At 40.0% G+C, this 24,884-nt stretch overlaps 1 protein-coding gene and 3 long non-coding RNA genes across 33 annotated transcripts in view; 2 read left to right on the top strand and 2 right to left on the bottom strand.

Annotated features, from left to right (window-relative positions):
* The window catches only part of KIAA1217 (KIAA1217 ortholog), a 361,365-nt gene extending 360,566 nt beyond the window's left edge, over window positions 1-799 (bottom strand). For 7 of the 29 annotated variants that reach the window (XM_086860806.1, XM_086860862.1, XM_086860878.1 and 4 more), the window contains exon 1: window positions 542-799. The gene's annotated coding sequence lies outside the window, so the exon portion shown is untranslated. Of the gene's footprint in view, window positions 1-243; window positions 427-541 lie in introns of those variants that run through there. The other 22 variants (XM_086860853.1, XM_086860873.1, XM_086860937.1 and 19 more) reach the window with 12 other exon arrangements.
* A 146-nt stretch (window positions 800-945) lies between these two features.
* On the top strand, window positions 946-3,843 carry LOC111924135 (uncharacterized). 2 transcript variants are annotated; one of them, XR_015278779.1, is made up of 3 exons: window positions 946-1,154; window positions 2,761-2,829; window positions 3,413-3,843. It is a non-coding gene; the product is annotated as an uncharacterized LOC111924135 (long non-coding RNA). The 2 variants fall into 2 exon arrangements; XR_002861483.2 differs by having other exon boundaries at window positions 2,758-2,829.
* A 3,109-nt stretch (window positions 3,844-6,952) lies between these two features.
* On the top strand, window positions 6,953-19,798 carry LOC111924138 (uncharacterized). The gene is made up of 4 exons (XR_002861486.2): window positions 6,953-7,053; window positions 8,906-8,958; window positions 11,179-11,248; window positions 19,421-19,798. It is a non-coding gene; the product is annotated as an uncharacterized LOC111924138 (long non-coding RNA).
* Window positions 14,267-24,228, bottom strand: LOC111924136 (uncharacterized). Its single transcript, XR_002861484.2, has 2 exons — window positions 24,086-24,228; window positions 14,267-16,920 (listed from the first exon to the last, which is right to left on the bottom strand). It is a non-coding gene; the product is annotated as an uncharacterized LOC111924136 (long non-coding RNA).
* Window positions 24,229-24,884: the final 656 nt, after the last annotated feature.

The following is a 24,884-nucleotide window of genomic DNA, read 5'->3' as shown; positions in this document are numbered from 1 at the left end:
AGGTCTGGGGTTGCGGACCCCGCACTTGGAGTGCTTGCTTTCGTCCTCAGGGCTCCAAGGAAAAGCTTCTGACTCAAACTGCACATTCCTAAAGGATTTAGGCTGGGGTTCTTTTCCTCCGAAAAGCACAGTCATTTTCTTGTGGAAAGCTTCTGACAGTCAAAGCATGCAACGCATCCCCCCCGCTCCCGCCCCCCGCATGTTTTCGGGGGAAAAGCAGTTTCTGTGGTACTCCATGCTTACCAATAAGTAACTTCTAAGTTTGACACATTCCTAAGTTTACTCACAAGCAGAAGACTCGCAGGCACAGGCAGGCAGAGGCACAGCCAGACCGGCCGGAGGATGCGCTGCTCCCGCGGCGCTGCCGGTGCCTCCCCCGCGCCGGAGCCGCCCGGGCAGCGCTCCCCGCCCGCTGCTGACGGCACCGGGAGGCGGCGGCGGGGGCAGCGCCGACCCCCGCCCCGCTCAGCCCCACCTGCCCGCAGGGCGACCGCCCCAAGGTCACCCCCTCCCCCGGAAAGCGAACTTGGGGACCACTCACTTCGGCGGAGCCGGGATGCGGCCGCCGCGGAGGGCCGGGGGCGGCGCGGAGCCTCCGCCGGCTGCAGCGCGCAGGACGGGCTGCTCGCTCCCTCCTCCTCCTCCTCCTCCTCCTCCGCCGCCTCCTCCTCTCTCTCCCGACGACTTTCAGTTCACCTGCAGGCAGCCCGGCTGCGGCGGGGCGGGCGGCTCCGCAGCTCTCCGCGGGACCGCAGTCACTGCGGCAGCGCCCGCCCGCACCACGGGGGGAGCCGGGCCGGGCCGGGCCGGGCCGGGCCGCGCGTCCTCCGCGGGCCGAGCCGAGCCGAGCCGAGCCGAGCCGAGCCGAGCCCTGCCCTGCCCTGCCCGGCCCTGCCCTGCCCTGCCCTGCCCGGCCCGGCCCTGCCCGGCCCGGCCCTGCCCGGCCCGGCCCTGCCCTGCCCTGCCCTGCCCTGCCCTGCCCTGCCCTGCCCTGCCCGGCCCTGCCCGCAGCGCCTCAGGGGGAACGCACCAACTGTGCAGCTCCAGGGCCGGCCCAAGCCCCTCCGCGAGCGCGGAAGCAACGCCACCCTACCATAGGCGACCCCCGCCCCGGGATGCTTCCCCCGAGGCGACTGCTCGCCTGCAGCTGCAGGGTAGGGATTGCCCCCGTGCTGTCAGTCACCTCCTCGGTGAGGGGCTATAAATATTTATTAGGCATCCTAATAGCCGCATCTAGCTAAGCGGAGCATTTTAGTGGTGTCGCTCCTGTGCTTCGAACCTCCCAAACCAGTCCTTCACGGGCATATTCTGAACTCTTGCACGCACCGGCCCGGCCGGCTCCACAGTGAGGAAGGATCTCCTGCCCCAGCCGGGGGGAGAGATGTGCCAGAGGGGCACCAGCCCATGCCCCAGCCCCTGAAACCTTCCTCTCTCCTTTCTAAGGAGAGTGCTGGCTTGAGTGGTTTCCACCAGAACAGGGAGGCGACAGTCTTCTTCTGTGGGAACATCAGGAGTTCTGTTCGGACAAACTGGGGCTTTCACACTAATTGGGCTGTGAAAAATATCTTAAGCAGGAATCTAATTGCATAAGGATCCCAGAAGCAAGAATCTAAACTTGGATGCAGTTATCTATGTAATCTGATGGAAAATGAGGATGAGAAATTATAGAAATTTTCAACAATTTCATGCCTGTTTAAAAGAATATCAAACAAAATAAACAGGGTCTCAAGACAGAAAGAAACTTATATGAAGGAAAAATACTAAATTAATCACTTTTTCCTTGTTATAGCTCCCACCCAACCAAATAATTCTTGATGCTGCATGGAACCACACTGGTATCACAATCTTGCAATACCTCCTGCATCAACTACTATGCTTGTAAATTTTGTTTATCTGGGAATTTTAAGTGGCAAGAGCAAGAAATATCAAGACAGGCAGCATTTTAAAAATCTCTCTATAAAGTCACAAGCTTGCTTAGTTTATTTTGATGGAGGATGATGGTTTTATTTTGCAGGTATGTTTAAAATTGAATCAGTTTGTAATGCAATTTTGGTTTCTGCTTTTCTGCACCTCCTGTTCCCAACTAGCTGACACCTCTGTCTGGAAGGTAGACAGCCTAAACTTGGCCTTTCTATCAAAAGGCATGAAGCTTTGCCTGCATAGTCTGCTGGGCAAAACCCAGCAGCTATGAAGCTGAATAATCCATTTAAACAAGCGATAGTGCAGCAACAAAACTTTGATAGTGTATGTCCTTCCAAACTTCACACTTGCTCCTATAAATAAGGTGGTTTCTCCTTCTCTCTGGGATTTGAGAATATGAGATGTTTTAAAGAGATGTCTTATTACCAGGACATTGGTTTTGCCATGTGTGATGCACTGCATTTATATCTAAGTTAAGAGGCAGTATTTGTAATACAGCAATGCACAAAAGCTGAGGCTGAGCTGAGCCTCAGCTGGGCTTTTCATTGACCAAACAGGGAGAGAAAATGCCTGTCTTAGACCCTTCCAATCCAGACTAAGCAGATAAGACAGGCAAGCAATGACAGGGGAAACAGAAGGTGAAAGAACTTGCCCAAGACCATGCAGGAGGTGTCTCTGGTCCAGCAGCCCATACAACAGTCCCAGTGATGCCAAGCATTGCTTTAAATGATGCAATGGACTGAGCACAGTCCTGAAAATCAGATGTACAAACTGTGTGCTTTAGTAAGACTGGTGTTACAGTGCATTAATTCATTGAGGTGTTCTTCTTTTTCTCAGCAGCTCTAAGCACTAGCAGCAAAAGGTATTCAATACAATTTCATGCTGGTGTCCTGAAACCAGGCTATTTCAGTTGAGTTCTCTTCTTTCTTGCTAAATATGCCCATTTCTTGCTGAATTACAAAACTAATGAATTCAGATTGGGTTTTCCAAGAGTTTGTGCAAATTATTGCCACTGCACTGAAGATACTTATGAACAGAATAGTTTTTGAATGAGATTTGATTTTACTCACCAGAAATAAAAATAAGTACCTTTATGCCCTGTATGCCCTTATGTAAAATACAATAGTGGTGGCTCACTGTCTTATCATAATATTAAATACATTTTTCCAGGTTTGAATTTTTCACTTAAAGTAATGCTAAGGACTTGTTTATTATCATCACTCATAATGCCTCTTGGGCCATAAATTCATACAGTAGAGACTGTGAATTAATCCTAACTGGATAACTGCAAAGGAAACTCCTAAAATTGATACAATTGTAATAGTAACATTACAGTATCATTACAATTTACTCAAAAGAGAAAAAAAATGCCTTTGCATTTAGCAATGTTTCAGATTATTTCATTCCAAAATGTCTGAAATTATCTACCTCAGCATTTTCAAAGGAAGCAATTCAGTCCAGCTGAGACTAAATCTGTATCATTTCTTTCCAGAAACATAAGAAGGAAGCTGTGAGGGGCTGGAAGGAAGATGCTGCCTTGCAAGAACCCATCTGAACAGTGTCATGTGCTGCACAAAGAGGTCCTGCTGCAGATTTCTGCTCTCACCAACACCAGCAGTCAAGGGCTCCTGCAGTCTCACAGGATGTTCCCTGAGCTTTGCCAAATGACTGAACATCCCACAGTGACCTGGACATGGAAAATTTCGTCCTCTTGTAGAAAAATCCTATTGATGTTCTTCAGATTTAGTACAGTACCAAGATCCCTGTCTGTTGGCCTAACAAGCAGGTTAGAGCCCAAAGCATTTTTAAACATGTAATTGCAGCAAATAATTTATACCAATGGAGACTGCACTGAAGAAATCCTTGTCTGGGGTTGATTAAAACCCATTAATAATAAACTTAAGATGACCTTAAGAAAGCATATTCCAGTCTATTATTGTTAATTAATTCTTCTTGAATTAATTTTTAAAAAAATTTTTTGGATTAAAATCTTACATTAAATTCTGCATTTTTTTTCTGCAGACAAGTACTTATGTTTTTGTGTATTCCTATTAAAGTAAACAAGTTTTTTTCTGCAGGCAGAATAAAGGCCTTAGAGATGCTAAAAAGTACCATTTTCTCCATTCAGTGGGATTTTTCAAAAGGAATCTATTTTCAACATTGGCCTCATGTAAAGTTAGTTATTTGATATCTGTTAGCTGTTCTATACAGCTCCTGTAATGCACAAACAGGAAGATACCCATATGCAGCCATTCATGAGAAAGCAGTAAGCAAAATGTTGAGTCAGATGGAAATACTCTATTTGAGGATGAAGATTTACTTTGGTATTCATGATAGAGTTCTTGAGCAGGTGTATTGTGATTCCCCAGCCCATTTACAAGAAAGTTTTAATTTTTGATTGGACCATGAGAAACAAAGGGATTTTTTGTAGGTGTGATACCCATAAAACTTCTGCATTCACTGATTTTATTGCTCTATTGTTTTCCTGAGACAGTCATGAGGTTGCTTTAAGTTACTGTTACATCTAAAACTTATTAGCCTAAGTACAACGTGCCTAAATAATCCCTTTTGTTTTCCAAGGATCAAGTAGGGATGAGGAGTATTCAAACAAAACAAAATGAAACAAACAACACAAACACCCCTCCCTAAAAAAAAAAAGAATAAAAAAACACCACTGAACAAACCAGCCCAAAGTTCCCCAAAGTTTTATCACCCATTGAAAGGGCAGAGAAGTCTGACGCAGTATTTTCATTCTTTTTTTCACTTGCATTGCATCTGGTTTTCTACAAAGGAATGTCTAACATTTCTGGGTGGGGGCTAAGTACAATCTCTCAATCTCTGGGTCTGTGCAGTGACTTTCACGCTGGGCAATGATGTATTTCTAGAACCTGAATTGATTAAATATAGGATTGCACTGCTGCAGAGTTACTGAGGGAAGGCGCAGTTCCCAGAAGTCGCTGTTCACAGCAGCAGAGACACTGCAACAGAACCAAACCTCTGGGGAGGCTGGGAACTTGCAGTTCAGTTCTGAGCCAAATTCATCCCCTTTGCAGCACAACCTGGCAACCACTTCAATGGGGAATTCATTTAGCCTTTTACATTTTCTGTGGCTAGAGCATGCACTTGTTTTCATTGCTTTCTTATGGAATGATCTTTAAACTTTATTAATATTTTTGTAGATTTAATTCAGCTCTCCAAGCAGGGAGCCCTGCAGAAAAAAAAATGTCCTTCAGAACTTTCTGCATTTGAAAAAAAAAAAGGAATACTGCAAGACAGGATCTCATCATGGCAACATTCTCCCCTGTTTTGGAGCACACAATACTCCTTTTGAACTTCAATCAAGAGGGGAAAAAGAGGTTTTCAGAAAACTTATGAAAATACACCAAAACCATTTATGTTTTCCAAAGATCATCACAGGGTTTTGCAACAGTATGTAGCAGAGCACTCAGCCAATTTCAACAATGTTCTAAAGCAAGAGAGAGGTATCAAAAATAATTAAATTCCTACGAAAAACAACTGCTTCAGTGTCCACACCCAGGACAAGATAGGATCCAGCTATGTCCTCTCCAGTGCCGCAGCTTTTCCCCCATGGTGGCTTTTCCCTGAGCTACAAGTTGTTCTGGAAAGCTGGCATTTTCCAGGAACCACTGGGAAACACAAGGTCAAGCCCGTGGCAGATGGCCAGACTTGTCCTACATGTAAGCTGTGTGGACATAGGGAGAGACCAGACTGAGAGGGTCAGAGGAGCATCTTCAGCTCTGGCATCATTACCATCAGTATCTCTGATGTGGGTGTTTGCCACACTTCTGGTTCTCCCTCCTGGACCTAATTCCAAACCTGCATTTTTCTCTACTTATATTGGAAAAAAACCCTAACTAAGTATTTCGTTTCAAGGCCAAATGGCCTTCTTGGATCCCTCAAAGAACTGAAACTTCTTTTTTGCCTTTCCTGACCCCACGTACTCCCTTGTTTTAGCCTAAGACAAAAAGAAGACTGACTCCTGATTTTGGCACTGAAGTAAAAATGGGTGATATTCTGCCCCTCCCAGCAATTCAGTTTCATTCACTTTACAGTTTAATTTAATTGTGTATTTTCTGTACATTGCTAAAGAACACTGGGATTCTGATGCTACATGACCTTGGAATCATCTAGTTTTGAATAAAATACTTAGAAGAAAATATTAGAAAATAAAAGCCCATAGATAAATTAATTTTTAGGTTTGAACTCTCTGCTAGACTATGTCCTCCAAAATTACATTAAAATGCTGAAAATTACAACATTTCAAGAAAATGAAAATGGAAATGAACAATGACATTAGTAATGTCAGGAAGGCAACGCAAATATTCCCAGCTCTCTTCCCAGCTAAGTCAGGTGTTCCCCTCCTCCCTTCAGTAGAAGTTAATTTGTAGATGAGAGAAGAGTAATGAGAGGAATATGTTGGAAAATAAACATTTATTTTTCAAGGATATTGAGCTCTCCCAGTTGTCAGTCTTCCTGGGGAAAGTCAGAGGACTGGGACAAATGCCCTATCCTTGCCTTCACTAGCAACTGTTGGCATAAAGATATATAGATACTGCTGAAGCACTGCCAGTCATGGTTTTGCAGCAGGAATTGACCAGGAGCTGCTCTGCAGTGAAAGAAAGATGCCAGAGTGAAAGGGTTGTGTGTGTGTACATGTTTGGTTTACATGACTCTCATTTATATGCCTGTTGTCAAGGAAGGGCTGGCAGCTAAATTCTCAATATAAAACCAAGTTATGAAAAGAAATACAAAAAAAGGAAGCTCACCCTCTCTCCACCTGTACAGTAAGGACTAAGAAAAGTTCCTGAAACACCAACATGAATCTATATTTACACTGTCAGATTTCCTCACAGAAAACATTTTTTCATTTATATTATTTGTTTGTATTTGCTTTTAGAGGTGCTGAAATAAATATGTAGATAGTTCTCAGCACAGTTTGAGGCCTATTAGAGCCTAATTATGCTGTAATAATGCCCCTACAGTGATCCCACTGAGAATGATGCCTCTGTTAGAAAATCTTCTGACTGGGGATAGAACAATCTTCTTCCAAGGAGAAACTAAGACAACCTGAAGACAGTTTTGAAAAGACATAACTGTGAGGACACAATCAAGGTATTAAAATCATGGCTGATAGAGAGATGAAATATAAGAAATCATTATATGTTTTCCCTCATAATTCAAGATCTATAATCCACCAGTTGAAATTATCCAACTTCAAATTTAAAGTAAAGAAATAGGTCTGAGTAAGACAATATCAGACTCTGCCTGAAATACAAATGTTTTCAAAACCATTTCATTTTTTCACAACCATCATCCAAGGAGAGCTGTTGAATAAAGCAAGGTGTATGCAGTATTTACACAGTAGTCCCTAAACTGACATAAATGTGTTGCTTCTACTTATTTTTGCTTATACTTACTTTGCCATAGTGAACTGCTACTGGTGAGCATTAGAGAAAGTGTACTTGAGTGAGGTGGGCCTTTCCTCTCATTCAATTTCATTACTCTTAGCTCATGATTAAGCAGTTCCCATCAAAAGAGAAGCACTGGTGATAAAAGTCTTTTTTGACTTAAGGAAACCTATGACAAATACATCAAGCATAAAATGATATCCTTGTACATTTATTTCTAGATTTATAGAGTATTCTGTTTTATATTTTGAGTAACTGAGATAGTGCTCTGAGTAGAGAATGTTTGAAGATGGAGCACCATCATGAAAACAGGAAATCATTATATCAACACTTGGAGCTCCAGCTCACAAAAAAGAAGCCCTTGTAAAAGCAGCTAATGGCATGAGCTTCATTTTATATACTCAATGATTAACTACTGATCAACATCTCAGAATAGTTTATAAGTACTGACAATACCTGTTTGCTTCATAGGGATTGTTATTTCCAAAAGGCTAAAGAGAACATGAAGTATGTCAAGACTGCATATGTGATTACTACAGAAAATAAAGTACTAAAACTGTTTCTACATAATTCATACACTAAGCCAAGATGACATGCTGTCTTTTGAATGGCGACGGTGATGACATAATTCAAAGCTAAAAATTATATATTCAACATGCATAACAAATAGTAAGATGTTGAAAGTTCTTGAGAAGAAAATGTCTCTCAAATTGCGTTTGTGCCTGGAGCTAAAGGAGAAACATTGCATGGACAGGTTTTGCACTTTAATATCTATACAGTATTATATTGGTCTGCAGTTTATACTGGTTCCTAGATTTTTTCATCCACAGAAATCAGTAAATGCTAGATTCAGTGATGCCCAAAGAACTTCACAGGGGTATTTGGTTACCTCCATTTGGTTACCATCCCTGCTCAGCAGCACACTGACATCATAAGGCAGCCACCAAGTCAGCTGTAAACTTGCAACAAAAGCTGTATTTTCTATCATTCTAAAACTCACTACATTATAACAATTTTGTCAGGACTCAGATGAAACATTTTCTTCAGCTGAAAGCTTTAGCAGCACCATGGGAAGAAACTTTTCCCCACTACCAGAAATTCCAGCAGTTTCCTGTGCCCAGTGACCTTGAAAAGGCTCCCATATCAACTGTCAAACCAAATCATTTTGCCAAGACTGGAAAAGCTTTTGTCTTCTGGGTAGGCTGCCTTCACACACATGGTTTTGTGGATATGCTGTGTACATGACATGCTCTTATGGAGCCATATAGGTGACCGAGTTTCTCAAGGCAAACTCTGATAACACAGAAGCTGCTCCTTTTTTTCTGCCTTTTAAGCCTCACCTTATTTGTTTGGGCATAAAAAAATTACTATGGATAAAAAAAATACTGTGACCTAGATAGGTATCCTTTAAGGACCAGTGGTCTCAGTTGAAAATCACAATGAGCTACTGAGCACTGTACTTTTGAAATGTTGCTCAGTCTTCCCAGAGGCAACTAATGTGATTCTCATTTTGGCCATACCACATAATTCTATTTATTTATTCCTTTTTTTCACAGGCCAGTAGTCTAAGATGGAAGATCTAAGAGGAAGATAAAGCCATTTGGAAAGAGTAGGTTCTCTAGTAAACAGGAAAGTGCTGTTGCTCAGTGATTTTAACACTACTGACTTGTAATTTTAATATTCCATTAGCAGAAAGTTTTTAGAGGCATGATTTTCCTCTTAGGTTGGTTGCATTTTTAGAACACACCAGAATTGTATGAAAGAATGCTGCACACAAGAAAGTAAGAACAGCAAATGGAAAGCATTGAATTAATATTTTATTGCAGGCAAATGAGACTTCTTTAAAATTATACCATCCAGACAAGAACCCTTCTCAGTCTGAAAATGTGATGTTGCTCTTCACATATCTTTTGTTGGGCTGACTTCAGCTGTAGTCTTTGATATTAGATGCCAAAAAGAAACCAAAATAATCTGAGGTCAAATGAAAAATCAGAGAAGAAAGGATATGTGGAAATATTTTCTAAATTATCTGCCTTACTTTGAGGTTACAGACAGCATGTACTATTTTGATTATGCTCAAGGACTTGAAAAGCATGAAGCAAAGGGCATGGTGAACCACATAAAATGAAGAGAAAAGGCACAGAAATTGCCTCCTGTCCTCAAGGAGCAGGATGAAATTCACTGTTACATGCATCAATCTTTCTTTGCTGCAGGGCCTTCTGAGGGGTACTACACAGCTTAATACAAAGGAGAGAAACACAACTATTTGTCTGCTTGGCTGTGTTCTGTTGGCCTGTGGAGTGTTTTGCAAAGAGTAATACTCTCTGCACTGCCCCAGTGCTGTTGTAGCAAGCTCACCTTGCTGTTGTCTATGGTAGCACTCTGCTCTTCAAAATGCCCTCCACAGACTGATATTCATTGCTATACTAAGCATTGCAAATTCTGTCAAACATTCTTGTGGAGCTACTGAAAGTTGTGGAAGTATTAGATTTTCTCTGAATTTTGGAACCTGATAAATTTAATTGCATGCTATCACAGATCTATATATCAGAAATCTGCTACATATTCTGAAGAGAAATACCAGTAAGGCAAGCCCTTGTTCCAAGCATAGAGTCCCTCCACACTCAGATCTGGAAGTCATTACTCACATCATGACTAAGCAGGACTTTCTCAGCACAAACTTTTATACATATAGACACCTTTTGTTAAAGGGATGAGGCAGGTGAGAGGGAGAGAGGCAATGGTTTCACCCATGTGATAACTGCTATCAAAATGATCTGTGCCTAACAGATAACACTGGTGTCAAAGCTTCAATACCAGATTGCTACAGTGGTAGGACAGCTTCAGTTGTTCATTATTGTCATCACACATTTTTGTAGAAACTGAAGTCCTGGCCATCCTTGTGCCACTGGGGGCAGGGGGTGCAGGAAGGTTATTCCTTCCTCTATGGGATGTGCAGCTAAGTGATACCCAGCCTGTATAGGACAGAAACAACACAACCAAGAGGAAAATGATCCTGTAGCTTATGAGCACAGAAGGGTTCCCAATACCTGAGCCTTCCCTGCTGAACATTCTATTTCAGCCAGGCTTGCCTGGATCTGCCATGCAATTCCCTCACAGCTGCAAGGACTCCAAATAGCCTGCAGGAAGACCTGTAACTGAGCATTCAATATTCAAAGGGTTAAACTTCCTTTCTCTGTTTAGTAGGAGCAAAACAACAATAAGAACTCAAAAACATGTTCATCTTTACTGCACTTAGCTCTGAAAATCAAGAACAGAAAAGCACGGAAAAGAAATTCTTTACTCTTGCAGAATATTTTGGGAAATTATACACATGTGAATGCTTTGCTTTCATTTTAACTCAAATAGACAAGCTGCTATATTTTGCGGATTTCTTGTTCCTTTTATTCACCTGTTCTCTATCCTTACTTTGCAGTTTATTTAACATCTGTTAATATAGCATAGGTTTATCTTTTTTCTCATCTATGGCTTCAAATACTAAAACAACCAGGAAAAATAAATATGGTCTTACTCTATAAACTTAATGTCTTTTCAGCTTTCTTTGATAAGCATGCATGTAGTTTTCCCATTTATTGTAGAATAGATTCGTACATATTTTAAAATGTGGGATTTAAAGCTTTTAAGGAATTATTTTGACAAAATTCATCTGAAGATAATATTCAGCAATATTTGGAGATGCTGGAAATGGAAGTTGAGATTATCACATTAAAAATAAAGATTATTTATTCCAACCCAAAGTTAATTAAAATGCTGATGTTTTTTTTTTCTAATACATCAACAAAACAGATAATTATTGCTGTTTATACAGGTGTCTGAATGTTGTTTGTTCAGTTAGGGTGGGGAGGCCAGTCATTTGACTCCAGATCTTCCAGGATCCTGTAAGTACCTGAAACCCCATTTGTTGTTTGGCTGCCTCTGGTTTATTTCCTGACCATTTTTCCATGATGCCAGGCAATGTTATTCATGTTGGTATTTTTCCTATAAGGGGCAATATCCCTTTCATGATAAATGTACAGTTTATTTCACAGGTTTTGCAAAGCAACTCTCAGGCAGTAAAGCCTCACTGACCCTTCTGACTTGGAAAGTATCTGAGCCAATTATGTAAAAGCTGAATGTCTTTGCCAGCTCCGTTACCCATCCAGCTCTTTCTGTAAACAGATTATCCAATTTTATACAGTTTCTGCACTGGCCACTTTTGGATTTGAGTTCACAGAGTGAAATTCAGGGGTTTTCTTCTCTTTCCAGCCACATAAAAATGTTAATATCTTGAGAATGTATCACACAAACAATAAAAAGGATTTTACGAGGATGGTGCTAAGATGAATTGCACCCCTGAGATGTGTTGGTGTTTATTAATAATAGGCTCATTTTAAGCACTGAATATATTTTTTTGTGACATAAAGTGCCCTAGCAGAAGGTTGCTGCCATGCAGAGCAGCCCACGCCTGGCAGCCTGTTGTCAGAGCAGGTGAAAAAATGGATAGGGCTGGTTAGAAAAGGCTGCTCTCCAGAACCATCAGGAGACACACTTATTCAGTGCTTCCAATTTATTTGCAGATTCTGGTAGCTTAGTCCATTAATTCCAACGTGGATTAACAATTTGACTGAATTTGTTGATAAGGTAGCCTCATTTTTTGAAGTGCCCAGCACCCAAAACATTATTTGAAATCAATGGGTTATGGAAGTGCATTTTGTACCTCTGAAAATTAAGTTCAAAATTAATTGTAGATGTAAAACCAGTGACAAATAATTAGTTTGAGCATCCTTCTAATGAGGTCAATGACTATGGTTTTATTGATGTTATTTGGTATAAATCAAGCTCCCTATCAGGAGTATATCCAGTGATTTTAAAAAATGATCTTTTCATCTCATTTAAAGATGCTCTGTAATACATTCCTGTACCTTACCATGTAGTGCCTCTATCAAGGAGACTTTTTGAAATTTTCTGCATGAAGGCTAGTGCATAGACCAAGCTGTTTCTGTTTACCTCTCCAAACAGATAACAAAGCTTTTTTTAATAAGAAACTGCTGTATATTACTAGTGTCCAGTGGTGGTGTTTTGAGACCCATTCTGCTTACAAAAAATAGGAGGGGTACCCTAAAAAGGTTTTCAAGAATTTCAAAATTTTCAAGAATGTCAAAAATTTTGGTGACAGATAGATGTAAGACACATTGGCACCATCTTATATGAAATCTGCCACAAGACATGCATGCATTTCAGTTGCTGCTTAGCCCTTATTCACCTGCCTGCACCAGTCCCAGTGGGAAAAAGTGATATATGTTTTAAAGGAATCTAAAGGAGTTTTCTTGCATTCCTCCTGAGCCACATTCTTCAGGAGCAAAGCGTGAAATTCAACCCCTGCATATGGAAAGGGTGTACTTCTAGTAGTGTCATAGAAACTTCGTATTTACAGAGTCACAGAATCAATCCGTGGCTTAGAAAAGACCTCTGAAATCATCAGGTCCGACCTCTGACCAAGCACCACCATGTCAACTGGACCATGCAATGTCCTGTCTTTCCTTAAACAGCTCCAGGGACATTGATTCTGCAACCTCTCTGGTCAATCCATTCCAGCATTTAATCAGCCTTTCTGTGAAGAAATTCTTCCTAATGTCCAACCTGTCATGTGACCTTCATGTGAAAAAATATGTTAAAGTCAAGTTGTGATAATGCAAATGTCTGGAATTTCTGTCTCATGTTCAGTAATTCAAAATACATCAAGGAATACAAGTTCTAGCACTATTAGTCTAGGGCTTAAAATAATCACAACAAATCTTTATCTAATTCCTTCTTACAAGAGAAGTAGGCTGTCCTTTACAACAGAGCAGAGCAGGGCAGACACTATGGTTATTCAAGAGGAATTTGGAGTCTCAGGTTCAGCACCAAACAGACACATTTTTAGAGGATCTCTTAAGCTTCTGTTAGACTTCATTATCCAACAGAAAAAATATAAAATAAATATAAAATATAAAATAATATAAAATATAAAAAAAATAATATAAAAATATAAAATATAAAAATATAAAATATAAAAAATATAAAATATAAAAATATAAAATATAAAAATATAAAATATAAAAAATATAAAATATAAAAAATATAAAATATAAAAAATAAAATCCACAAAGCAGTGGGAAATTCCTAGTGAAAGATTCTGCTCTTGCATTTTGTCATGTAAGCAAAAGGTTATTTTTCCTGGTCCTTGAGGTGCTCATTGCAGCAGTGTAAGGGACTTATTAATGGCTTGGGATTGGTCTGCACAAGGAGGAAAAGGGTAGCAATCCTCTTTAGCTCAAGGTGATGCCTTGTTAGATGCTGAGAAAATGTTACATGTTCACAGCTTGTCTGTTGGGTGTTTTCCACAGGAAGCTCATCCATTTAGGCATGGTGTGAAGTTGCATAGTGTGTCATCTATTTGTATGACCCTGTGCATCATTTCTGCAGCCCCTGTGCTGACACATGTTATGCTGCCTGGGGTAGACATGCAAAAAGTCTCCTCCTCCTCACAGTCTACCACAAAAAACACCAAGAACAAGCAAAACACAGCATCTTTTTGTCCCTTTTCAGGGCCCTGTGATATTCTTCTCCTGCCTTTTGTCCCTCCTCCTCCCTCAAAATGAGCCAAAAACTTCCACCTCCCCCCAAAACAATCTAATTCCACCCCCAAAAGCCTCCAAAAGCAAAAACACCCAACCCTCAAAAAACTTTACCCCACTCACCACAAAAAAGCTCCAAACTTTTAGGAAGGCACCTCTTAGAGGGAGTAGAACAGTTGATTGAATAAGTCATCCTCCTCCTCCTCATTTGCAGTTTTCTTTTTTCCTTTTTATTTCCCCGTTTCCCTCCATTTTAGGTTATCTTTAGTTTAAGTTAATTCAAGAATTTAAATTAGTCTATTTTTTGCCTCATTTCAAAGGATAGTTTTATTCTAGAAGTGAGAAAAATCAGAACATGAGGCATGTGTGACTGCTCTTTTTCCCAGAGAAAGCAAGTATATCTTCTTGTTATGGATCCATGCACTAAGACACGTTCATTTTAAAATGTCTCCTTAGACTGTAAGAATATTTTATACAGGGTAATTCAGATATCTTTATGTAATGAGTCTGGCTAACATTAACATTCAAGCAGTGATGACAGAACATATACTCTTCTGCATTTTGATTTTCATAGATACCTGCTCTGTAAATATTCAGACTCTTCAAGATGGAAGGATGCTATTACCTGTATTTAAGGATTGGATCTTTCACTTGCCTTCAATTTGGGGGAAAGGGAAAAGGAAAGTCACTGCTAACTTCCCAGTTTCAAGAGAGATGAATTAGACATTGTCCCAGCATTTTCCCATGTGGCCACCAAACAAGCATGGGCACAGAGGAGAAACACATATCACCTTTCTTATGTTGGCAGCTGAAACCTTCATTCCTGAATGACACAGGGAGAAAAATCTCTATCTTTAGTAATACTCAGATAGTCTTTGTTGTGTTGATTAGTCATACAAAACACATACAGCACAAAAGCATTGGTGCACTGGGAAAACTGAATTTCTCTGAAAAGAAAGCTTAGGTTATAGTTCATGGTGTTCAACAGTTTCATGGGAGAATGAACAGCGCAGATATCTGAGAAACAACTGCAGTGTAAAGTACATTTTAGAAATATCTATCCTGACATTGCTGGAGTAAGATAATCTGCTAGCAGCCTTGTTTCTGGCTGATTCTTTGCAGGATTTCAATGAGAATAACCATGCAAGTCCCTGAGTTTTTGGTTCTAAAGGTAGCTTGTCGATTTACTGCAGCTAAAAGCTCTGATTTAGAGGTATCTTGCCTTTCTGCCTTCTGGGTTTTGTTGCTGGTACCTCAGTGCTCATCCTCACACAGTCTTGCTTCACCATTTGGTGGCCTAATACCAAATTATATAAAAAAAATCCTCTACCCCAACACTATACCTCAGAAAATATCTCAATATTAAAGAGCTTGAGCTCTAACAGTTGTGTTTATTTTCTAGTGTATTTTCTAGTTCGTGATATAAAATCAGATCCTTGAAAGAGCTCCCTGTCTACAGCATCTTTTTTCTCCATTCAAATCCCTCCCCCTCCACAGACTCTTACATGTTCCACGTAAGACAAGACATGAAATAATTAACAACAGTTACAATTTGCTGAATGACTTTGTGCTTCTTCATGTAAAGCCAACTGACTCACTTTTATGTGACCGATTTACCTGAAAATTAAATAGGAAGAATATTACATGTTAAAAAACTCGATGCTCTTCAAACAAGATCAAATAATGCAGCTCTACTTTCAGTAGATATCCTTTGTGGACTATTTACAGAGAAACTTGTTGGTTATATAATCTGTCAACGAGATGTTTGCTTTTTTTCCATAAATTTAATTAGGTTTTGATAGATTCATCAGTTTTCATCTAAATTATTTTTGGTGAATTCTAATTGGCTCCTGCTGTGGTTTGGCAGCCACATAACTGATCATATGCCTATTTAATCCACTCATGGGATATTTAACAAATTGTTAGCTATTTCACTGTGCACTGAAGTGTAGCTCTACCAATTCTTTTTTCCTGTCACGCTACTGGGGCTATTATGACAGTCCATTATGTGATTTATTTTGTGAAATAAATGCGAAGAGTTGCAAAAACAACAATACATCATAATCTTTACCCAAAATAAAATAAGGTCAAGAGATATCCCTTTGCTTGTACATGCACAACACTAATACCTTTTTTTCCAAATCTATGGACAGTAGTTCACTTTTTCTGGCATTAATGCACTAAGTAAGACTTATTGCAGTGAAATAGTTATGTGATAATTCATTTTATCCTTCTAAAATAAGTACTTAATTGGTTAAGAGGGAAAGGAATAGGCCTATTTATCAGATGTTTAGGCTTGTCTACCTGGGGAAATAGCCTGGAATAGTTATTGCATACTAACTCTTCAGGAGGACATTCTTAATCCATAGTGAAATTGTCCCTGTGTGTTTAGCTTAACTCACATTGGGAATGAGAACAGACTGATTGTTGCACTTTGAGATCACCCCCTGCATTTATTCTACAACAACTCCCCCACACAGACAAATTTCTAATGAAAATAATGTAAGGAGTTCAGAAAAATAGCTGCAAAACTTATATAACTTTATACAGTAAATTCCCACTCTGCTGCCCAGGATGCAGCTTGTTAGGCAGGACTAGAGATTACTTGGAATGTGGAAAGATGTTTCAAATAGAAGTGCCTGAGGTACAGGTCCATATGCTCCCTCTTTTCCCCCAGCTGCCCAAATCATTTATCTTAGGTGGTGTTGATTCTTCTTTTTTCTAGTTCTTTGTTGGGAGGGGTTGTGTTGTTTGGTTTGGTTTTGTTGTTTTGATTTTTTCTTGGGGTGTAGAGAAGAGTGCACATGGTGCTCTGGAATTTATGGTACTTGCTTCTGGTTTTCCTAGTAGAAGGTGAGCTGCCTGTGTGCTTGGTCTGCAGAACAGTCCTGCAATACTTCAGCTCTTGACTGGAGATGTGGCACTCACTCTTCCTTCTGCTAGCACAGAGAGACCTAATCAGTGAAAAAATGGTTTCTGGTCAGACCTGTCAGTGTGAAACTTTGGTTCTCGCTCTCTAACATAAATCAGGGTAGTGATGCCTGTAAAATGGTGTGAAATGTTGAAAGACAAACATGATAGATGTGAAATCATAATAAATCACCTTCTCAGTAGAAATATCAAGTTTCCTCAAAATGTGGTAATTTCTGTGTGACACAATTCACATATCAGACTCGAGAAATCCATAACTCAGATATCAGAAAGCAAGACAGAGCTGTCAATATGCTAGTCCAACAAACGACGTGGTGTTAAACTTTGCTATAATTCACATGCCATCAGAGACATACAGCAGCTTCTGTATATCCATGTTTTCTTAACAGACTGTAGTAGGTGAATACACAACAAGCAGTGTCAAACCAAACCATTAGGGATGACAGACCCCAGCAGATTAAGTCATGATGGCAAGGTCAGTGGGATGTGAAACTTGGCTAATGATGTCATGCCCTTGTCAGCTTGCATTGGCTAAACATGGCAAGGTTTACCAGCAAGCCCTATGGCTTAGTGAGCACTGCTAAAGGGAATTTTGACCTGAAATAGGTCAACGTGAGCAGAATACAAATACTTGTGGTGCAAAGGCTCTTCTTGAAAGCCTGGCACTGCTAAAGGCAATGGGAGCTTGGCCAGTGACCTCCATGGGGCCAGGATTTTGCCCTTTGGCTTTTGCGGATATGACATTCAATTAAATCCCTTTGCTTCTATTCTGTAGATTGGGTTTCATCATATGTCATAAGACATTTGTAGATTGCAAGCTGTGCAGCAGGGAACAGCATCTCATTAAAGATTTGTACAGATACCAGATTAATGGGACCCCAATCCTTCCACGACCACCTCACACATGCTGAAGAACAAAGCAATAAAAGAAAGCCCATCCGCAGTGCAAGAATCATCCTGCTCTAGGAATTAGCTAACTTTTATCATCTGAAAATGACTGCCCAGGATGCTCTGTGCAGCTGAGCTGCACAGGGTGGGCAGGTGTAGAGGGAGCCACAACCAGCTTCACCCTGTCAGAAAACATTATGGTGAGCAGGGCTCAGAGGGAGGAGATGTCTCCCAGCCGAGACCCAGCCTCTCCAGCAGCTGGTGCTCCAGGAGCCAGCCAAGTATTTCCAAAGGGGAAGGGGGCACTAAAAGAGGGGCTGGAAAACAAGGCAGGGTGAAAGTAGACCGTGTCTCTCTGAGGGACAGAGATCAGTGGTGCATCTTATGCTTTAAATAAGCAGCCAATCTTGAAACAAGTGTCTGTCTCGCAGAGGTGGTGTTTATGTTTTACAGAAGTTTGGTTTGGTTTTGAATCAACACTCAATGAATAAGTACTAAAACTAGTTCCTTCAGACAGAAATTTTGTTTGTTGCAGGCATAGGCATTGCTAGGTTTACCAGTTGAGGTGAGCAAAAAAATGCCTCCATAGCCAGAGCCACAAAAGCCAAGGAGCAAACATGCTCACCCTTAAGAGGCCATCAGCAGAGATTCTCAGACCATACAGAGCCACATCTGAAACCTTGTACAGGCAGAGTCTCCCCCTGCAATTTCACAGAAGCACAGGTCTGCCTAACTCTGCTTAGCACATCCAAGGGCAGTAGAAGGGAAAGGGTAAAGGCAGTAAATTTAGTCCTTCTTCAGTGTGTTCTGTTGTCCCATCTTTCAAAGCAGATTTCTAAACTTCTCCAAATTTCTTTTTAGAAACATTTTGATTCAAGAACCTCGAAGTTCAGCAGAATCCCAATGGCCAGTGGTTATGAAGGAGTTACAAATCTCATTCTGACACTCAGATCCGAGCTTAGATTCCAATACACTTTGGATTTGGGTTTTTTTAATTGCAAATACACAACAGTTTAATTTCCAAGAAGGTTAAGTATTTATATCATATCACATAAGTTGCTTTTTTGGGAAAAAAAATCTATTTTTTTCTCCTAATGAGGTAAACAAAACAGGAGAGGAAGAGATAGAATTGAGTAATTCTAGAAAGGTGGGGCCAAATCTTAGATACATTTAGGCAACTAAAACTACAGAAAATTTTAGAAGTGCCCAAAAGGGGAGATGCCTTGCTTCTGCTAATGTCAAAGATTATTTTACTGTCAAACTGACAAAGAATGGCAATCTGAAAGATGAGAAATAGAGTATTATTAGTGTCAGTGTCAGAAAATGTTAACGAGTGATATTGTCACAAATTAAATCAGACACAGGCAAGTAGCTAAGAAAAAGCAGAGAAGAAAAATCTTATACTTAACAAAAAAATTATGCAATTAAACAGTCTAGGTGTGCACAACATCTCTAATAATATTAATTTAAAATTTCATGGAATACAGTGACCACAAAAGATAGTTAGAGTAGGGAATTAGCCAAGAGAAATAATCTTCTAGTATCAAAGCAGATGTTGTCAACCAGGAAGATCATGAGTGAAAAAAGGAGCACAACAGGACTAAAAAGTGACAGTTTTGTTTGCTGTTTTCTCAGCTTTTCAGGCTGCCCATGAACAGACCCATGAGACAGACATGGGACAGAGACACTGTGAAGTTCTTAGGACTGAAATGTGAAGTTCCTTCCCTGAAACATGAAGAGCTGTATTTTGCTACTGATTTAACCCTCCTCCCAGTTTCTGTACATGTGCAGAAAAACCTCCAAAGACAAGAATAACAGCTTAAATAGCATGTTTCAATAAGACCAAGTTCAGCAAAATTTGAATGATTGTGAATATCCAAAAGCAAATAGGAAATTCTGTGAATTTACTTAAATTGTAAGCAAAGGAGCAGAAAGGAGCAGAAATAAAGGTGTGAATAGGGAAGATTTCTGGGAATATGAACATTTTAGGAAGGGTAGAAAGAAACATAGAAGCTTTCTCTCAACATGTACAAAGATGAAGCTACACAAGAGAGGACTGTTGCCATCAGCAGGCAGAATAGAATCATCCCAAATCACAGTACACCCCTAGCACGGAACAAGAGCCAGGAGATTATTTTAATTCACAACAGAATTAAAGCTCAGAAGCTGAGCAGAGTAGTCAAGTTGCCAACACAGAAATGCTTAAACAAAGGAGATACTAATGACCAGGAACAGTAAAGTCCCCAGACTGGGGACTGGGCAAGTACCAAACCAGAAGTACATAAAGTTAAACAGCAGATATCAGCCAGAAGCCAATATGGGATTGCAAAGGGGTCTGTGGAAGAACAACAGAGCAACCAACTGGCATAAGCAGAAAGTGAGCTACAAGTCAGATGTAAGCGGGTGAGAGGAAAGGCATCCAAGTAGTTTCATCTAGCTAAAGAAAGAGAAGAATAAAATATTACTTCTGTGCATTTTACAGAAGCAACTTGGTACACTTATAAAGAAAAAGGCATCTAGTTATTTAGCATACAAAAACGTGTCAGAGGAAATGAAAAAATGTTTTTACACAAAAAAATCAGAATATGCTGTATTACTGTTCTTATAGATATGTATGTAGGACCAAAAGAGTAAGGAATTTGGTGTAGAAGAGCTATATATCTTAAGAATTATGAAAATCAATAAGAATTTTCATTTTTTACTGAAGTACAAATTAAAAAAAAAAAAAATTAAAAAGAGGATCAAAATTAATGCCTTCAGCAAAGTTCCCTTGTTCCAGGCCAGTAAAAAAGAGTTTGAAGAACAGTTTTCAGAGGGCGTAAAAACCTCATAATTAATCATTTCTTCAAACACATCAGGAGCAGGAAGCTATAGAGTTTGTAGGCCCATTAATTGATCAAAGTACAAAAGGAACTTTCAGAGAAGATGAAGCAGAGGAGGAAAATTAAATGATTTTTTACAGCCTTGAAGGAGTTTGGGGAAATATCTGGGCTGGAACCTTTCTTCATGCATCACAGGAGATATGTCAAAAGAACTGCTTCAGAGTGAGTTCATTATAAGAATCTATAGAAGAAATTGTCAAAATTAAGGTAAAAAATTGTCAGGTCCAGATGATTTAAAGTCTGACCTACTAAAGGAAGCTGCAAGGCATTAGAGCTGTCATTGCCCTGCAGGAATGGAGGATGGCAAAAGTGATGACAATTTTTTATGAGTTAAAGGTGTATCTCTAGAGCTGTAGCATCTCCTAGTTTGACAACTGTATCAGGAGCAAGGGTAGGACTTAAATAAGAGGATATTGGGAAAGTGCAGTACCCTGGGGAAGGAGCTTTCAAAGAGGGGAGTCATGTCTTACAAACCAGACAGAATTCTCTGGAGGCATCTGATAATAGACCCAGTTAGGAACATAGCACAAAAAAGCAGAGGAGTGGCCAGAATGGGTTTGCTAAGAATGCCATCTCCAAAAGTGAATGCCTAGGAAAGAGAAGACAACCAGGACAGATGTACAAGATGCTCCTGGTGAATTGTCCTAGGGCTTCCAATCACTTAAACTTCCATGAGTGCTTTAGGCAGCCTTTATTTCTCTACATTTAGTAACCTTCAACAAATTTGTGACCTGTGAACTAGACAAGTCTATCCCTTGAATCCACAAGTAACACATTAAGTGTGGCAATGAACTTTGAAAGCTAACTACACATTGCATGAAGAATCTTTTTTTTTTTTTTTTATTTTCCAACTATGCCTTCTAGAAACATCCTTCAATGGCCCCTACTTTAGGTACAAGCAGAGACAGTGAACAAGCAATTCCCACCCTATCCTGCACACACTGATGGAGATTCAGTCTCTGGAATTCCTGAAAATATTTGACATTGTCCTTCACCAAAAACTCTTCCCACCACAGTATAGGAAAGTAATGCCTTTGAGGGATAGGTAAAGAGTTAAGGTTTAGAAAATGAGGAAGAAGACTAAACAACTAATTTTCTCAATGCAGAGAAGGTACAAGTAGAGTCTTACTGGGGTATGTGATAAGTCTGCCCTGTTCAGCACACTTCTAAATTACCTGGAAAAGGAGGTGAATAGTAAGATGGCTATGTTTTCTGTTGATAAGAATTCAGTTCATGAAAAAAAAAAAAAAAGAGAGAGAGAGAGAACTGCAGGAAACAAACTGACTGGATGATTAAGTGTCAGATGAAATTCAAAATAGATAAATGTAAAGTAGCATGTAAAGAAAAACAATCCTAACTTCATATACACAGTGACAGTCTTTAAATTAGCATTCAAGAATAAGGTCTTGGAAATATAATAGACAGTCTATGAAAGTGTCAGAACCCAATGCTCAGGAGTAACAAAAAAATAAAAGCAAATTGAATGTGAGGAATTATTAAGAAAGAAAAAGAGAAGGGAGAGAGAAACCATCATCCCACACTGCATAGATATGGGGCTACCACACTCTGAATACTGTGGGCAGTTCTGACCCACCCATCTCACCCATAGTGTACAGCAGGTCTGAAAAGGGTTCAGAACTGGAGTATTAGGATAACAAAGTTACCAAGTGGTTTCTGCATCTGAAGTGATTAAATAGATCAGCCTTTTTCAGTCTGAAAAGAGGTGGCTGAACAAGACTGTAAAAAAGGTCTGTGCAATCACAAGTGTAAGCTAACATGAACATGGATTTTGTGTTCATTGTCTTTTCTAGAGCAAGAATGAGAAAGTTTCAAAGAAAAACAAAAGACAGCAAATTCAAAACAACAAGAAGAAGTAAAACACACTGTCAGCTGCAAAAAATGTTTCCAATGGCTTTCACCAGTTTCCCAGGTTTCAGAGAGTGATGAGTCAAAACAGGAAAAGTAAAAAAAAAAAATCAATCCAGGTCTATTGAATATGGAGACAAATGTGTAGCCCAGGAGCTATGGTTCATCAGAAGCTGAGATATTATACTGGGGGAGGATTTATGGTTTCCCTGGCTTTGTACTCCTCTCAATGCAGCAACACATGGCTACTATCAGAAATCAGATAATGGATTAAACCAATATTTTGGTTGTACAGGTTTAAACTTTCTCATGTACTCAGTCAATAACACTCCAGCTTTTAAGGTTCACACTTAGTAAAATACTTATAATTTTTAGTCTAGTACTATTATAGTCTAGTAAACCTATTTGGTATGGGCCACACTGACAGAGAGTGAGCATAGAACCCCACTGGACTATGACAATAATGGTATTTTTTAGTGGCACTTTATATTTTCACACTTGAAAGCTGAAAGATCACTAGTTAAAGACATAAGTGAACAAACTGACACAGGAGGACTGCTTCAATAGGAGGTCTAAATGTAGCATGTCTTCATGGTCACTGGAGATGGCCATTTATGCTCACCCTGGCATACTGATTTTGGTGCAAATGGAGTTTGTTTCATTCATTGAAGACATAGTTCAGTGGTGGGTATGGTGGTGGTGCTGGGTTAACAGTGGGACTTACTTGATAATCCTAAAAGTCTTTTCCAACCTTAACAATTCTGTGATTCTACAATACTCCTCAATCTCAACTACATCAGATATCCAGAGGGTAGCTTAAGTTTTGGTTTATCGCTTTGTAATAACCACAGACTGACGGTTACAGAGCTCAGAGTTCAAACCTTGCTCTGCTTCTGCTGAATTCAGTGATACTGGCTGGCACTTTTTCATGGCATTGATGCCAGCAAGTCCTGGCTCTTTTCTGGAGTCCCAGCTGGGAGGAGCAGCCAAGGGGTTTGTAAATGGGCACACCAATGGCAAAGGTGGAGAGCCTGAGAACAGGTCACAGATTTTGTAACATTTTCATATGAACACACATGGGAATATCATTTCTTAATGTCTTCCCCACCAAAGAAATTAAGAGCTACAAAATGTGCCTAGCTTTGCTTTACTGTGCTGCACAGGGTGTGACGGAGCAGACACTGCTCTTCATGACAGTGTAAAAGTGGGGACTGGCTGGGAAGTGTTCAGTGCCACAAGATCAGAACCCCAGTGCACACAAGGGTCTGGTATACCCACATGTGTGCACACATCCCCAGCAAAGAGGGAACAGGCTGCTGCCCCTCCAAGGCAGAGGGCTCTTCCCCACCACCCAACCCCCAACGGGAAAGTCATCAGACTGGGCAGAAGCTCTGTACCTATTTACTGTACCTACTTGCAGAGTATCTAGAGTACTTTCTTAACCTTAATTCCACAGGGGAGAGGAACAGCCCACTAAATTGTGATCAACCAGATTGCAGACAGAACTTAAAACATAGTCCTACTTTAGGCAGTATGTGCAAAGTCATCCTACCTCACATTGCCAGGCAAGTTTGATAATCCAAAGACCATCCTCCTCAGAAAGAGAGCATTGTTTCAAGTTTTCAGGGTTACAGTGCCCCAGCAGCTCCAATTACCTGCAGCTACAGTTAAAGTTAAGCACTCTGAAAATCAGAGCCTTAAAGGCTTGATTTTCATTGGTTTTACCTGAGATGCAGCTGAAAATGCTCAGCCCATTTATCCCATCAGTGGGAAAAGACACTGAAGTGGTTTGGAAATGAAAGGAAACTTTGCTAGAGCTTCTTGCTAGTACCTTAGTAAACTTCCCAAACTGGAATTTAAGAACACAAACAATTCATGGCTCAGAACTGGCAGCATGTAAAGTCTCAAAGAAAAATGTAATGTAAAAAATCTTCATGTGTTCTTTACCAGAAAATTGAACAACATCCTGTAAATTGTTCTGGCATGTTTTTTAACTTGCATTTTATTCTGTGAATTTAATGTTAAACTGTGACCCTTTGCTGGGACATTTGCAAATAGAAAGATTGTCACATTAAATCATTCTAAAATACAAGCACATTTACATTCCAATTTTAGTCTGCATCTCCCTAGTGATGCAGACAAAATAAGAGTTTTCTTTAATTGAAGTGATTCCCCAGAATGCTAATGAACACTTGATTGAGTTTGGACATTTTCATAATTCTGATGTTCTTATTTTGCTGACAAAAAAACCCCAAGGATACAGCTGATCTCCTCTAATGTCCTCCTGTTCCATAGCAGGAAGTACACAGGAAATTGTTTGGGGGTTTGGTTTGCTGGTTTTTTTTAATTAC

The sequence above is a fragment of the Cyanistes caeruleus genome, chromosome 1 (assembly GCF_971803275.1).
Source record: "Cyanistes caeruleus chromosome 1, bCyaCae1.hap1.1, whole genome shotgun sequence".
Lineage (NCBI taxonomy): Eukaryota > Metazoa > Chordata > Aves > Passeriformes > Paridae > Cyanistes > Cyanistes caeruleus.
This window is presented reverse-complemented; position numbering and strand designations above follow the sequence as displayed.